The 17,849-nt window shown below is 37.9% G+C and overlaps 1 protein-coding gene across 5 annotated transcripts in view; it reads right to left on the bottom strand.

The window, feature by feature from the left end:
• Positions 1-17,849, bottom strand: part of FBXW11 (F-box and WD repeat domain containing 11) — a 119,866-nt gene that overhangs the window by 97,372 nt on the left and 4,645 nt on the right. The window contains exon 2 of one of the 5 annotated variants that reach the window (XM_027034449.2): positions 13,428-13,589. The exons of the other annotated variants lie outside the window; for them this stretch is intronic. The gene's annotated coding sequence lies outside the window, so the exon portion shown is untranslated. The remainder of the gene's footprint in view (positions 1-13,427; positions 13,590-17,849) is intronic. 5 annotated transcript variants of the gene reach the window in all.

Genomic DNA, 17,849 nt, shown 5'->3' with positions numbered 1-17,849 from the left:
GTAAATGATGTTTTAATGTTTAATAGCCATATACTTCAATATATATTATAAAAAATAACTAGCACATCAAACCCATGATTTCATAGATTTTAATTGCTTAGGTAGGTTTTCCCTATGAAAAAATTTACTGAGGCTAAAAAAAAACCAAAAACACAAAAACAGAGGTGGGTTTAGATCCCAGGTTCTACACTATGTGACTTTAAGTGAGTCGGCTATTTAGAGGGCTAGAGAGGACAGCCTGCTACATCCAAAGCAGGCACCCAATAAATATTAGCTCCTATGTTACTGATAAAAGCCAACCTGAAATTCCAACGAAGAAGTCACATACAGTAGGAAAGCCTGGAACTGAAGAGAATGAGGTAAGCAAGGAATGAGGGAGAGAAGAAAGCATGAGGGCTTACAAAGGCAGGAGGAGTCCAGGCTTTTCTCAGCCTTCTCTTCTCCATCTCTTCAAGCACCAATGCTGCTGCCCACCAAGAGCCTAGAGGCCCTGCGACTCCTGAGGCTAACACTCCTCAAACGAACTTAAGTGATAGCTGGAGGTGCAGTTTCTCAAATCAGCAGAAGAGTGTTTTTCTCTACACAAGGGAAAGAACACAATGCTTTGTAGACACCGCAGATAAACAGATATAGATAAAACCCATTATGTGGCCTTCAGCAAAAAACAAAAACAAAAAACAAAAAGCCTCTCCTCTCCAGTCTCAGTTTCCTCACATGCTAAAATGTAGAAAATAAGCCTATCTTTCACTCAAAGTTATGGAAGGTTAAAAGGAATAACAGATGTAAATCTGGCATTTAACAAGTGCTAGCTCCCTCCCTCATTACTTTGACAAGAAGATAGAGAACTCTTGAATACAAGAAGTTGGGATGAAATGACAAAAATGACAGTCAAGAATAGCTCTTAGATTGCATCGGTTTTAAACCACAATAGAGGAAAAGCATTCTGGGGTCAGAAAGTTTGGGAAATGTTGGGAAACAAATTATTAAAATGACAACTATTAAGTGAATTTCCAAGAGGAGATTATATGAGGAATTTACCCAATTTACTTGACCTAAGGAACCAACTCCCAGGAATAGTGATCCTATTAGACAGACAGACACACACACACACACACACACACACACACACACACACACACACACGGAAAGGGGAGGAGGAAAGAATCAGCAGTTACAACAGTTGACAAATCCTTCAGAATGACAGTTTAAGTATTAGCAAAATAATCTGGAGAGATTAGAAGTCAATGACAGATTTAGAAATCTGGTTTAGAGGCAGAGGGAAAGAAGGGATGCTTTTTGACCCCTGAAAGAAGTTTCTAATGCCGACGGTTTAATCTTCAGGATCAAGTCATTTAAAATTAAGAGATGATACTGAAACTGGAAACACCAAGCATGTAAGGAACAAATACATTCATTTTTAAAGTGAATATAAACTTCTGATACAACGTGGTAATTCTCATTTGCCCTCCCAAATTTATTCCCTCATTCAACTGGGCAGCTACAGGGTATGCACTGTATGCTGGAAATATTCTATGAGCTGAATGTGGCATGACAGACATGATCCTTGTCCCCATGAAGAGTACTTTCTAACAAAGGAGCTGTCTAGTGGGGGATTGTGCAATACATTTATCAAGTACAATTATGTTAACAGCAGCGAAGGAAAAGAAGTGAGTGCTAAGAATGTGACAAGGGAATCCAACCTGTAGGGGTACCTAGGTGACCCAGACACAACCCCTAAAGAACTGATGCTTGAAATCAGCTCTGAAGGACACGCAGAGGTTAATTATGCAAGAAAGGAGGAAAGGGTGAAGTTTCCGCAATAAAGAACTTGTTGGGTCAAGACACTAGAGAAAGGGGTGGGGGAATCACTGTAACTAAGTACAGAAAGCTAGAATGAAAAAGAACAAAACCAGACAAGACTTAGGAGGGAAACAGAGGTGTCAAGGTTGGGATTTCTAATTGGTGCAACTGAAATCATCAAAGCAATGTCAAAATAAAAGGGTCTACATTGGCACTGGAAACCTGGCTAGGATGCCCTGCACATATATAAAACATTTCAAGAAATTTCTATAAAATACAATAAAAAAAAAAAAAAAAACCAGGAGTGGAAGTAGGGTTCACTGAATGTAAATAAACAGAAGCCTACCTAAAAAGTACAAAGCAGGCTAGTAGGAAGGAGTGTCCTTAAGGCAGTGAGTGATCCCAAAGAGCTTCACAAAGAGCATCTGAAGCCAGAGTCTGGCCAGAGCAGGGACCAGCTTAAGCTTGCCACAGACAGGTCACTGAGTAAAGCAAATATTTCTGCAGCTGGCTTCTACCAAAAATGGCCATTTTGATCACAAAAAGGCAACACTGTCCCAGCCACAACAAACTCAGAAGTTCCCTACCCTGGTGACTTCCTTCCGCCAAATTCCCCAAGGCACCTGGATTTAAATCAACAAGAGTACAACGACAGCTATTCTACACATTTCCCTTTCTTCACAAAAGAAACATAAATAGCGACAAGCATCATAACACACCCAATAACACTAGTACTTACAGAAATCACTTCATTCTTTAAGCAAATTGGTATTATTTTAATTACTAACACTTGAAAATGGCATAAACATTTTCAAGAAATGTTTCAAGAAATGGAGAAAACAGCAATTTTATAGAGAAAATATAAAGAATATTAATGTCCATATAAGTAATAGAAAATGGATAAAACTTTTGGCCATACAAAATAACCATGTTCTTAAAAATGTGTATTTGACCCATCAATTCCACCTCTTAGAAATTAATACTCAAGATAATACTCATGGATGTATTCAAAAATTAGATTATAAGAAGGAACAAGCCAGCTTTAAGTTGTTATAAATTAGAAATAATTTAAATGTCTAACAAAGTAAGAGTTTAACTAATTAGCTATTTCCACATTCATACACATAAGGCACACCTTCAAAATATTATAAAGAAATATAAAATGGCTCAGAAAGATGCCACAAGTATTGCTGAATTTTAAAAGCAGTTTGCAAAACAATTTTACATGTGAAAAACATACGAAATGTACATAAAAGAAAAAGTATGTACACGAAGAAAGGTAAATACTAAATGTTAACAGTTATCAGGAATTTTTTCTTTTTGTTTCTTATTTTACATTATTTTTCTTTTAACTGTTCTATTGTAAAGATGGTTAATTCTGTAAAAACAAAAGCTTCTTATGTTCATATGTTCTTGTGTTCTTCAACAGTTTTTCAATAGTTTTTTTAATGTATGTGTAAATAATGGCACTGAGCTAACTGGATAACCATATGGGGGAAAAAATGAATCTTGATTCCTAGCTCAACCATAAAAAAAAAGTTATTTTAATATAGTAAAACCATGAAGATGCTAGAATATTTTTAAGACTGTAGGCAAAGTTTCTTAAACAGGACACAAAACCCAGTAACAACAAAAGAAAAACTTGAGTAATTAGATTTTGTAAGTATTAAGACTTTTCTTCTGTCCATCAAAAGACAACATTAAGACACTGAAAAAGCAAGCCACAGAACAGATGTCTGCAACATGTGTATCTGACAAAGAATTTTGTTTCCTGGCTACTGTGAAGAATTCCCACAAATCAATAAGAAAGAGGTAACTCCATTTTTTAAAAGGGTCAAAGGATTTGAAAAAGCGCTTCTCTAGAGAGGATATCTAAATGGCCAACAGGCACATGTAAAAATGCTCAACATCATTAGTCCTTAAGAAATGTAAATTATAACCACAAGGAGATACTACTTCACATGTGTCAGAATGGCTAAAATCGTCTGACAATGCCAAGTGCTGCTAAGGCTGTAGAGCAACTGGAACTCTCATATATTGTAGGGAAAACCGTAAGGATGTACAACAATTTTGGGAAAAGCTAAACATACATCTCCACTTCCCAGCAATTCCACTCCTAGGTATACCCAAGAGAAATGTCCCAACAAAAATTGGAACACAAATGTTCACACAAGCTTTATTCACAACAAACACTGGAAACAACCCAAATATTCTTCAGCAGGAGCACAGATAAACAAAACTGTTGTATACTTGTGTACTGTAACAGTGCTAAGCAAAGAAAAGGAATGAAAAACTAACTCCACAGGAATGAATCTCAAAAATGTTACACTGGGCAAAATAAGCTAAAGACAAGAGTACCTGCAGTATATGCATGCTACACATGCTATACACGTCCACCTAAAACAGGCACAACTAATTTACAGTTATAGAAAGCAGGCTACTTGAGGCCAAGGACAGGTGTGAGGGAACTGCAAAGGGAGTGAGAGAAGTTTGGGGGTTTTTTTGATGGGAAGGGGGTAGAAATGTTCTACATCTTGATCACAGTAGTGGTCATGAGCGTATATAGCTCTAAAAACTCAAAGAGTACACTTAAAATGAGTGCATTTTACTGCATGTAAACTATACCTCAATAGCTTATAGTCATAGATACCACTACACATTCATCCGAATAGCTAAAATTAAAAGGACTAGCAAAACCGAGCGATGACTGGAACTCCCCATATTAGAGATGGGGGTGTAAATCGGCATGAGCACTTGAAAAGCCGTTTAGCAGTATCTACATATGAAGATATGCCTATCCTATGACCCAGTAATTCCACTCTAGGTTTTTTATAACCGAAAGAACCAAGTGCTTATGTCCACCTTACGAGTGCTATTCACAATAGCAGCCAAATTTTGGAAACAATCCAACTAATTCATCAACAATAAAATAAACAAACCATGGACTATATATACTATGGAATAATGCACGGGGCAGGGCGGGGGGAACCTGTTACAACAAAATGGGTGAATTTCACATAGTAACAAGCAGGGGAAAAAAAACACGAGACTATAAACTGTATGATTCCATTTGTATAAAATCCAAAAACAGCCATGACTAGCTTACAGTGAAGAAGACCAGAACAGACCTTTGGGAGGTCTGGACTGGGTGAGGCATAAACATGAGGAAGCCCTCAAGAGGCTCTGGAAATATTCTATATCTTGATTTGGGTAGTGATTACACAGTGTGCTGTATATACATATGCAAAAATTCATTCAGCTGACTTGTGGGGTTTTTTTCAGCTGATTTGTGTTCTATACTATATGTAAGTTATAACAAAAATGTATTTTCAAATGCCCTTTAAACCAATCTTTGTTCACCCCTTGAAGCCAAAGCTTATGACACAGAATCCTGGTATGGATTCTGTCACTGTGAGTCACTCTCACTCCCAGTCTTGTCACTTACATGCTCTGCATGTCTATCTCTCTCAGACTGCCTAAGCTGGTGATGCTATTAAATACCTGGAGTAATGGCATTGACAATGGAACTGGATCAAGTCATGCCCCAACCAGACAGGGAAGATGCCCAAAATACGTAACCACATACATGGTTTTAATACCCGTGTGATTTTAAGTGTACCAGACAGTTCCATGTCAACTCATTATCCTTTGGATTAACTTCTGAGAGACACTGTGGGGAAAATGAATTACAAGCAGGCAGCTCTTTAAAAATAAGTATATAGCATTATTAATATTTTTGTCTGAATATTTAGCTCCATAATTATAAGGAAAATGATAAGATCATAAATATTCACTTCATCCACAACTTTCAGATAAAGCTGGGTCAGAGTTAGATTTTTTGATGAAAGATGCTATTGGCCTATTACAAAACTAAACTTTACACAGTGACAACAATGCATGGAACTATTACTACTATCTTCCAAAGTTAACCAATAGATAATGAAAACATGTGGTTAACTTCCAGAAATCAATTTATGAATGCAAAGCTTTTTAAAAACAGGACATCATGTTTTAATAGAGCTTGATTTACATTCTCGTCAATATACACACACATACTCTCATCTATCAATACAATCTAACCATTCTACATTTAAAAATGTTTCATCTTATCCCCTTTGCACCATCTGTTACTATCCTGTATTTCCCTGGAATATTCCAATAGTCTACGTATTTGTCTCGCTCCTCCAAAACATCCTCCAAACCGACTGTGATCTTTCTAAAGCACAGGTCTTGCTCAAGCTTTCAGTCACCTCTCCTCTCAAATCACATCCACCACCCTCACACCCCTCCTCCAATCCTGCAGGATCACAAGATCAGAAGTTTGTAAGGGCCAAATAGATAAAGACAAACCTACAGGGGACACAGGAACCAGGAAAGCACAAGCCCTGACTCTAAAAAGCAGCCGCTCCCCAGCTCGAATTTTCAGACAAAACCAGAAATCAGTGTTGACAAGGAATGTCTCAATTTTTTAAATCTATGCAGACCAAGTAAATCTGTGGAGCTCAATCCACAGGCTACTAGTTTGTAACGTATGGCCTAAAGGATAAAGTCCAAGATTTGGTTACAATCTATCTTTACAAATTTATCTGCCCTCAATCCTACCACCCAAGTTATACTCCAACATTCACAGAACTACTTACTTGTCCCGCCCTATAGGCAATACACACCATTGCCTGCCAGCCATCGTTCATTTGTTTATCTTTGCTATGAAAGCCATCCCCTGCCCCAATACACCCACAATCACATCTAATTTCCACTCAGGCCTCAAAGAGTAACTGTAAAACACTGTGTGTCTACCTCTCACAATCCCTACCAGTCTTCACCCTATACTATACTTTTTTATGCTAAAGACTGCAAGCTTCTGGAAGCAAGGTACATATCTGATTCTGTTCTGTATTCCCCAAATAATCAAACAGTACCTGTTTGAGTACATGCGGAATAATGAGTGAAGTTATTTATCTGCCTATTTCCATAACAATTTGTATTTCAACTTGATGGCCATTACACATCAATATGGTCCCTTACAATGCTGAAAAATCAAAAGGCTAACGGGTTTAGAAAAACATCCCTGTTAATATTAAATTTGAATCAGAACATGATCTCATGGTTCTTTTTAAATATACTCTTTAGCTCTGTTGAAAAGGTCTAGAAGCAATGACAGGACCCAACAACAATGGTTTGGGCTTCTAAATACCATTCCCCACTAAAAGGAATCAGAGCTTCTTGGAGAAATGGCTGGTGTCTGAAATGCAGGGAAAGTAAAAAGTCAAGAAACAAAGACTGATAGGATCATATTAAAAAGAAGCAGAAACTACCTTGAAGGGGCTCTCATTAGCCAATCTGGGACAATTTGAGCACCAATAAAGACTCTGATTGGTAACACACTAAATAAAAAGTCCATGAGAGTACGATGCTACACAAAAGAAAGGAGAAGAAACAGGGATGGCCTCTGTGAATGATAGCTAATTAATGTAGGCAGAATGATAGAAAACCACAATTTTGTAACTCTCATTATAACGACTGATTCTAGGATCAGGCTGCTGAAACCACTGGGTTGAAATGTTGTAACAGAACAGGGTATTTACAAGGTGCCAAAATACTGTCCCATAAATTCCTTTCTAATAGCAGAGGATAAAATTGTACCTTTAAAAAGGAGAGATCTGGCTATTGCCACCTCAGCCAAGGGATCAAATTTAGCATAGCTCATAATGGGATAGCCTGTCATCAAGTGCCTCCCAACATGACTCAATGCAAAGTACACTTCACCTATGATGAAACATTCTTGTCAAAATGTTTAACCTGGTTGCAATCAAGCCTCTCACCTAACTTCCAGTTTACAGGAAACATAGTACCTACAGAAACCAGTTAAATGATACCATAAGGAAATAAACAAATGAAGAATGTTGCACATCCTACAGGACAACTGAGCTGAACTCTTCAAAAACAATGCCGGGAGAGGAGGGGAAAAGGTAGAGGGAATGTTCTAAATGAAAAGAAATTAAAGAGATAGAACAATCAAATACAAAGGGTGTCTTGGCATTAAAACAAAAGGGGGGGGGGGGCATGCCAGAAAAGACATTCTTGGGACAATTAGGAAAACCTAACTGAATATTTGATATTACATTATGGAGTTATTTTCATTTTCTTAGACATAAAAATAGTATTGTGGTTTTATAAATGTATGAAATATATGACTATTATAATGTGTGGTTACATATGTATACAGATTATACAGAGAGAGATAGATATATACCTTGTTCACGGCTGTGTGCTTATGTGGTTTTAGAGAAAGAGACTATTCTTACTCTTAGAGGAGACAGGTGCTGGAATGTTTAGAGAATGAAATATCATGTTTGCAACTCACTGTCAAATTTTTAACCACTACAAAGGATACGTATTTTGGGGGAGGACAGGAGAAGGTGAGAGACAGAGAAGGAGAAAGGATGAGAGGGAGACAAGGGGAGGGAAGAGGGGATAAGGAGAGGAAAGGGGGGGGACTGAGGCAGAGAGCAGAGAAATGATCCAAATACGGCAAAATGTTAACAACTGTTGAGTCCAGGTGTTAAGACTATACAGGTGTTTGTTGTATTGTTTTTTTCCCCATATATATATATATGAAATTTTTCATAATAAAAAGTTAAGGGAGGGAAAAAGAGAAGAACAGTTTAAAAAGTAATCAGCTTGAAATCCACATAACACCATTAAGAGTGTCAGGAAAAAAGAATATTCTCAAGCAAAACCTGTGAGAGTATGTACTGTTGCAGTATAACTGGAGGGCAATGTGGCAATGTCTATGGGATTTTTAAAAGTGTGTATCTAGTGATGCTTACTCCTAGGAATCTGTCCTGAAGATCTACTTCTCCATGCATGAAATGATATACACACTAAATTATTCTTTACAGCATTAGGTGTAATAGCAAAAGACTGGAAATAATCTATATGTATATCAGTCCAGACTGGTTTCACAAATTATAGCACCTACAATAAATGAGTATGCATCTTCTAAATTATCTCTTCAAAAAATCTGAGAACTCTTCGGGAACTGATATGAAAAATGACCGTGTCATGTTTTATATTAAAAAAATTCAAGATTCAGAAGAATTATGTACGGCACACACACGTATATGAAACCTATGCAAAAATATGGTTGAATAGCTGGAGCCAGAGGGAAAAAAGTTGCAGACTTTTTTTTAACTGTCCACGCCTTTTTGTACCTTATCAATCAACTTTGTAGCATAGACATATATAATGTATTCAAAAAATCTTTTTGGTAAGTACTGATTCACTGTAGCTATAATGAACTCTTCCAATCTCCATGTTTTCATTACCAAAATCATGGAGCTACAGCTCACCTGGGAATTAGTGAATAAGGTGAAAACAACATAGAGTAAACATTTGCCTAACAAATCCCTTAAATATATGCCCACTAGACTGATACACCATCTCAATAATTCCAACACAGCTAATTTTCACTCCACTTGAATAGTTCACCTTTTCTTCAACAAAACAGCTAGCTTGTCCTTAGACCTCATGCTGTGATGTTAAAAATGTGTCGTTAAAAAACCATAATCACACTCATCACACAGCTAGATGAGAAGCATTCAGGAATTGAGACAGGCTGAGAGAAGAGCAAATTTTCATTTCCCATGTCACACTTGATCCAGAACCTTCACTGTTTAGGCTATTTCCCCCTTATTTTTGTCACCAGATGCATGGAACTTAATTTGCAAACTCCTTTGCATCTAAATCTGAATACTCAGGTTCAGAAAAAAAGGAGAGTGGTAATACCTCTTGATCAGTATCAAGGTCATTTGAACTGAGTTATAGCCCATTCCTTTATGTTAACATTCCCATACACTGATAATGTAGATTTCTAGATCTACACTCTGAGAAACAGAACTCTGAGTAAAGTGAGCTACCACTGAAACAAAATAAAAATTCCCAACCCATTCTCTCTCTCCCTGCTCTCTCTGATGTTCATATTCCCACTAGACACTTTTCTTGGAGGATTCACTGATAGGCAACTCAAATTCCTTATAAATTGGAACTCATTCTTTCTCCCTCCCCCACTCCCACTTCCTGTCTGCTCTTCTAGTACTCTCTATCTTGGAAAAGACAGTAAACATCCATCTGGTGCCCAAGGCAAAAACCTAAAATTCATACTGTACTCACCTATCACCTACTCCTTTAACTAGTCCCCAAGTTCTGTAGATCCTATCACCTACATCTCTTTTAAGTCCTCCCCACCTTCCTCACACCCACTGTATGCTTCGGTTTGCCTTCCCCATTGTTCACGTGAACTAACTGGTCTCCGTGCCTTCTGTCTCTTCAACCCACCTTGCACACACCTGAAAGGTTAACTTCCTAAAATACAAATTTGGTACTTTAAGAGCAGAAGGAACAAGTCCCAAAGTAACGATAAAGTAAGCTAAAAACAAGCTCTTTTAATAACATGATACAATGCAAAGGGAATGTCCTACCCAATTTATTTCTTATGAGTATGTTCTTACTCTATCCCACACTATATGACCAAATTAAATAAGCTAATAAATCTGTTTTGGTAAAAAGAGACTACACAGAAGCAAAAACATCCAACTGCTTTCTTAGAGTAAAAAATGAACACAAAATGGATCATAGCAGTGAAAAAGGCACCTGAAGGAAAACAAAGGGCTTCCGAGACCTATAAAGTCAAGAATGCATTCAAGTTGAATATACTAACTAGTCTAAAAACACGTGCCTTAATGAGAAAAGGATTTGGGAAATAAAAGCAAACAAAGAGGTTCTGCCACAGGGAAAAACCACCCATCCCTGACGTAGGGTGGGACCAAGGTGGCCTCAGTCCCTGTCCAGCAAATATCTCACTTCTCTGGTTGAGTTCATGCCAACTAAGCCACCCGACTATGATTGAACCTGATAGGTAAAGTCTACACACATAAATACAATATGCCAGTCACTAGGTTTGAACCTTCGGGTCCCTCTAACTTTTGTTTCTTATTCGAAAAAATTAAACTGATATACTAATTAGGAACTAATAAGCAAACTACCTATCAAAAAAGTTTATATTGGGGTGCCTGGGTGGCTCAGTCAGTTAAGCGTCTGACTTCGACTCAGGTCACAATCTCACAGTTGGTGGGTTCAAGCGCTGTGTCAATCTCTGTGCTGACAGCTCAGAGCCTGGAGCCTGCTTCGGATTCTGTGTGTCTGTCTCTCTCTGCCCCTCCCCCCCTTCTCTCTCTCCCTCTCTCTCTCAAAAATAAAAAAAAATTCAAAATGTTTATATTAATCACACCAAAATGCACATATCGTTAATAAACTGGAATTCTGGTTTTATACATCAGTCTTGCATAGCTGGTTAATGTGCCCCTGACCTGGAATAAGGAGTTGCTTTGAGCCTGTGACCAGATCAGATTTCTAAGGGGTTTAAACAAATGACCAGACCTAGAATTAAGGTAAGTTCTAAAAATGCACTGGTGGTTATTTAAATGTAAATTTAAATTAAATAAAATTTAAAATTCAGGTCCTCAGTGACAGAGCCACATTTCAAAATAACCACATGTGATTAGCGACTACCATACTGACCAGCACAGGCAGTGAACATTTTCGTTATCACAGAAAGTTCTACCGGACAGACTATTCTGGAAGATAACCTCCAATAAACCCTACCATGAGTCATCTTGGGAAACAGCCTGACAGTACTGGATGGCTACCACAGAACTGAGATCTAGACCGTTTTCTATACCAAAGGTAAGAGGTAGATATTCAACAACAATTTTCCTTTTCCTCTGCACTGATTTCAGTTTCAGCCCTCAGGATTTCCACCCCTCTTTTTATCACAGGATGACACTCGTACTACAGGCGGTATAGCACAGATGTTAGAAGCACATTCTCTGAAGCCAGACTCCCTGAATTCATACCTCATCTTTGTCTTTTACTAGACGTGTAATCTTGGACACATTATTTAATTATTCTATCCTTCAGTTTCCTCATCTGGCACCTACCTCCCTGGGTTACTATAAATATACAAAGTTTATACACATAAAGTGCTTATAGGGGTGCTGGGTGGCTCGGTCGGTTAAGTGTCTGACTTCGACTCAGGTCATAATCTCACGGTCCGTGAGTTCGAGCCCCGCGTCAGGCTCTGTACTGACAGCTCAGAGCCTGGAGCCTGTTTCAGATTCTGTGTCTCCCTCTCTCTCTGCCCCTCCCCTGCTCGCTCGCTCGCTCTCTCTAAAAAATAAAAACATTAAAAAACAAATGAAGTGCTTATAATTGTGCTCAATACAGAGTAAGTGTCCAGTACGTGTTAACTGCTAGTATTTTTACTGTTCCCACCACACCACCCTCACAGCTCTTCAGATGACAAGTGTGTAAAATGCTCACTTAGGAGAAACATTAGCAAATATAAAGGAATTAAACTAAAACAAGGATCACAATGCAAGAGTATCCATCTATGATAAAAAGATATTCTTTTTTAAGATTAAAGGAAATGGATTCTGTAGGGAATATTAGATATCCAAAAAAGGGCACGTTTTTAAGAGAGTTACCCAACAATGTCTTATTCGTAAGGCTGACAAACTACAGGTCAAAAGAAGTCCATGTAATAAGCTACTGAGCTATTTAAATAACCAGTAAAAACTAAAGAGGAACTGAGAAGATGCAGGTTCGAGTTCACTAGACCAAATGATACTTCCCTGTATAAACCGTGTTTTGACATTTAAAGGCACTGCCTCTCTCATACTCCCTGAGTTACCTGTACGTTCACTTGACGAACTAACCGAAGATCTTCTAATTTCTTCATCAAGCAGAAAAAGCACCAGATATAATTAAAATGCCACACCAAACAATGACCAGTCAGGTATTTTCTGAGTGGAAACCCACCATAGAAACCCACACCTTGCTCCTGCAGATGGGCAATTTGAAAATCCAGAGGTTGAAGTACAAATTTCAGCAAATGTAGTCACACGGAAAGAGCCAGAACTTTGGAAGCATAAAGACTCAAGCCTAAAGCCTGGCTTTGCCATTTACTAGCTCTATGACCCTGGGCAACTTGAACTTAATGCTTATGAGCTTCATCTCACTATCTGTAAAATGTAAGGTAAAAGCATGTGCCAACTGAATCAGAAATGTGTGTAAAGAGCCTCCAATGTGCCTGGTACGCAGCAGATGCTCAAGAAACAGGTGCTACAGGTAGTAAATCTTCCTGAGAAGACCCTCCAAGAGTCCTAAGAATGAAACACCACTGCTTTACATAGTGACTACAAAAACTATTCTGACCAGGTATCAGGTATAAATCATGAGAGAATACCTCGAAATTACCATTTGTCTTCCATATTTTATAAGCTATTCCCCAAATTTCCCTTGTTTTCCGTATTCCCTGTTAGATTGTAACTATAAACCATCTGGGCCTACAATGAAAATAACTGCCCTTCTCGCACTAAAACCAAGCGTCCACTAGCAATTCTGCCACATGCACCTTCACTAATCCACCCCAGACACGAACACTGTGTCTAAACATCTAACATCCTTCCTGTCTCTACCAATGGAAAAAAGTAGAGAAATTCTGTTTTTTAAGTTTCTTTCAGTGAGTTGAGGTCCATACAACAAAACAATACAGGGTAATTGCTTACCTGGAAAATATTTTGTACTTCAGATCCACCAATCCAGAATGAATGGGGGTATTCCCTTTCAGACTAGTCTGAGAAAAGACAGCAGTCAAGCAGCTTCCAAGATTCTTTCCGTTTACTGTATCCAGCTTTCTTCAATAAAATCCCAAACATGCACTTCGGTAACTGTTGAAAGACAGAAAGCAATCCGTACACCCACCATGGCACCAGCGGCAAAGGACAGCCACCAAGAAATGGAAGGAAGGGTCATCGGAGTGGTGGATCTGAGGCACAGAAAAGTCACAACCCCTGAGTCAGCTATTTGGTATAAAAGTTCTGTAGCAGCATTCTTCACCTCTGTGCCGACAAAAGGATAAGAAATTCTACATGGCAGAGAAAGAAACATTCCCTAACATTAATTTTTACTCATGATAAATACGCGATTTCCAATGAGAGCAGCTAAAAACTTACTCCGTTATCCACATAAATTGTCCCAGACCATTCAGCTACGATGAACTTCCTTACCCATTTTCTAAGACAGCTCCTCCAGCATTACAAAAAAATTAATGATATAGGAAGGCTCAAATACCTCCCAAAAAAGATATTTAGGCACCTAACAAGAAATCTTTTGGTTTGCTACCTATAAGACATCAAATCTACACATTACCCAAATCTTCAAACCTCACCTGAAATACACGACATTTTAAAAACACATGGCATAATTTTAAGAATGAACTTCTGATTCAATAAAGACCAACCCTCTACAATGACCAGTCATTGGGTAAACTAAGGAAAATAATTTAAAAAACACTAATAAACAATTTACTAAATAACACCTTTAAATATATAAGCCGAGTCAACATTGTATCAACATTCTTTTACTACCATACCAACTTCTCCATCAGACTGCAAATATACAAATTATAAGGGAGAGAGAAAAAAGCCATTCTACGGAATAACATAGATAAAAATTTTAAAAATCAGTCAAAAGACTGTTAGTTACATATAAATTTTCTACTTCCTTAAAAACCTACAGCCAAAATGTTCCTGCAGTAATTAGAATACCTACCTTTAAGGCTACTAATGGGTCAGGACCTTTACATTCCTTACTCATATTTAATTCTCAAAAAAAAAAGAGAAGAAATAACTTGCCCAAAGTCCCACATCTACTAATTGGTAGAGACCATCCCCTTTCCACAGAGCACTGTGGCCTGCCAAGTCTAAGGATCAGAAAGGCCATGATTCCTGGGGCAGAAGAAACCAAGCTTTACTCTCAAAGGTCCGGAGTCAACGTCAGAATAGAGAAGCACAAAAATACAGAAGAGTAAATATTTCAGCCTAGCCAAACTAAAACACAACTGAACCAGTTAAGCCATCCTGAAAGGGCTAACGCTCCATATTTTACCACTTAAAAAAGCATTTCTTTAACAAAGGCATGCAATTGTGAGGCTCACAATATTTATAATAAAACACATTATAATGTTGCCAAGTAGGTCTTTGTGTTTAGCAGCAAAGACTGTCTGTGACAAAGAATCTCAAATCCAACTGAAACCAAGAAATTTTAAAATTCCAAGATTTGTCAATAAATAGTCCACAGGCAATCACTGAAGATGTTCTGATTTATCACATTGTAAGCAAAGCAACGGGAGTGACTGAAATACAAGTCTATGATTAGCCTCACCATAACGTAACAATCTTAGGAAAGTATCCTAATACCCACAACTTAAAAGAGAGATCACTTAAGTAAAATCTCAAGCAAAGCATGAGTGTTCAAGCTTCTCCCGTTAAGTGATATTAGAATAAGCCTAAGAATAAACTGAAAACCCTATTTTGATAGAAGCAGCGAGTTAGCTAGTAGCTAACTGCTAAAAAGAATATACTCTGCTTTTCAAAGTGTAACTCGGTGCTATAACCAAAATGCTGAGCAATGATAGCAAAACACAACCACAATCTGACTAATGGACTCATTTCTGAACCTCCTGAGTCATCAAGCTTTTTCCTGTATTACTGTGTTAATTTTCTGGTCTTCCCTTCAAATAAATATTTACTGAATGCCTAATTCGTGGCGGCCCTAATGCCAGAGATACAAAGATTAATAGAAGCCAGACCAAAAGTGTAAAGACTGAGTTCTTCCTGTTCTCTGTCCCTTTCTCTTTGAGTCTCCCAAGCAATCATTTCACAGAACCAAAATGTATTTTATTATTAGTTACCAAAACTGGTTAAGGGTTCTCAATTTAACTCTTAAAAAAAATAAAAATTAAAAATGACTCAAGTTCCTTTTTCTCAACAGTAGAGCTCTCACTTAAATTTTCTTCTGGGAATCAGAGACAAGCTATTAGAATGGCTTCCCATATTCATTACACTTATATTTATCAATCTCTCTACTCACAGACTTTTTTTTCCCTTCATTTTACAAGTTAATGTCCCACTGTTTCTACTTCACAGCTTCCCATTCTGTGAAGTTCTTCATTGTTGACTAACCCTGAGAGGGAATTTCCTAAAAATGCTTCCTGCTGACATCACAGAACTCTGCAATCTTTGAATTTTGTTAAAACAATAATAAGCTCCAGGTTAGAAATACCCTACTGGCCTGTCAGGTCCTCCAGGTTCGTCTCTCATTTGCCTACAAAGACAAACTTCCTGTTAGGCAATTGTGATCAGCAGAAACTTAACTGAAGCTAACAAGCACATTCTTGACCAACAGGTTTTTTCCCCCCTTTGTCAACTAATTCAATGAACAACAATACAACTCAGGAGGAAATCTTGTATAATACTCACTGCTTATTCTGTTAAAGGTCAAAATCATCAGCTTTGCGAAAACCAGAATAAGAACTCAAAAATCCTAATTTCCTCATCAAAATTAAACTGATCAAACGTAAATCACAATGCTCAATGTTAATAGGAACGAATCACCAGTCTCTTTCTACCAGGATACCTAAAGCAGGGTCGGGTGGGTTCTCTCTGTAGTTCGAGTACAGGCCATTAAGTCTAACTGACAGTTCTTAATAATTGTAACACTCCTTCCACTTCCCAAATTTCCAAAATAATACTGATTCTGTATGATTTCATGATTTCTTCCAAAGAGATACCTCATGAAACATATAATCAAAGCAACTCAATGTCAGGCCTCTGTAAAACTTCACATATAAATACATGCACAACTAAGGGGGGGAAATAAAACTTTCTTCCCGCCATCTGCCTTGACTGTGCTTTTACAAAACCCGGTCCCTGTACCGGTGGAAGTTAGCACGGCAAGCAGTTGCTGAGATAAGCTTCTGCAAGGTCCTTTCACACACATTTCTCCCATCATCCTCCCACCAACTCAGAGCAAAACCTACATTTTCTTGTTTTTACCGATAATGAAATCATAGCACAGAAAGGTTAACTTTCGTAAGGTCACACAGCCAGCAGGTGACAAAGCTAGGATAAAACTTGGGTGCTTCCCTCTAAAGTCCATGCCCTTGCTGATAAATCACGCTTCCTCAGAATTTACTGTTTGGCAAGTTCACATCAACACGTATAAAAGGGTTTCCTCAATACTTGGCTATCAACCACTCTCTGGGATGTATGTAAATCTATCTGTTGGGTGTAAAAGTCTGTAAATAATGGTTTTATAGGATGTCTGTATAAACAGTAAACAATGGTCTATAGATGTGTGTGTGCCACACATCACTCTCCTCTTCTGCCTTACCAGTCTTATTCCTCTATTCATCTACGCCTTTGTCTTAAAAGTTATCAAAAGGAAACCTTAAAAAGATTTCACAGCATGAAAAAAGAAATACCTCACATTAATTTCAATCAATGTACCTATTACACACCCAAGTCCTAAGCATTGTGAAGGATTCAAAAGACAATACAGCCTCTGGAAGGGAAATTGAGACATAATCACAAGCTTTTACGATATACAGGAGGGTATGATTAAGTCCCATATGAGTTAGGAATACATTAAGAGAATTACTGATACAGGTGAGAATTACCAGACAGACAGACAGCAATAATGCATATAAACAACCAACAGGAAAATTCAACTCAACGTTTACTGAACGTGTACTGTAAGAAGGCACTGCGAGGAGTTTATCATTTAATAGGAGACACAAACAGGAAACTCTAATACAAGCCTGGAAAATGCTACGTGCCACAAGATAAACACAAAGTGCCAGAATTCATTCATTTCATTTAACAGTGCACATCGGGTAGGCAATGCTATAAAAACAAAACAGTATCTGCCACCATAACGTAAACTGACATCAAAAGAGGTGGCACCTAAATTGTGTTTTGAGGAGACAGGACTTTTCTCGGTACAGGCAGAAGACAGAATTGCCGAGATCTGATTGAAGCCAGTTTGGCCAGAGAGCCAACTGTTAGGTCCCGCCGGTAACTATCGGTAGCCTTCAATGCATGGGGGGAAAGAAAGAAAAAAAAAATAATAATAATAATGTGAGCAGA

The sequence above is a fragment of the Acinonyx jubatus genome, chromosome A1, assembly GCF_027475565.1.
Source record: "Acinonyx jubatus isolate Ajub_Pintada_27869175 chromosome A1, VMU_Ajub_asm_v1.0, whole genome shotgun sequence".
NCBI lineage: Eukaryota > Metazoa > Chordata > Mammalia > Carnivora > Felidae > Acinonyx > Acinonyx jubatus.
The sequence above is the reverse complement of the archived record's forward strand: the minus strand, read 5'-3'. Positions and strand labels throughout refer to the sequence as shown.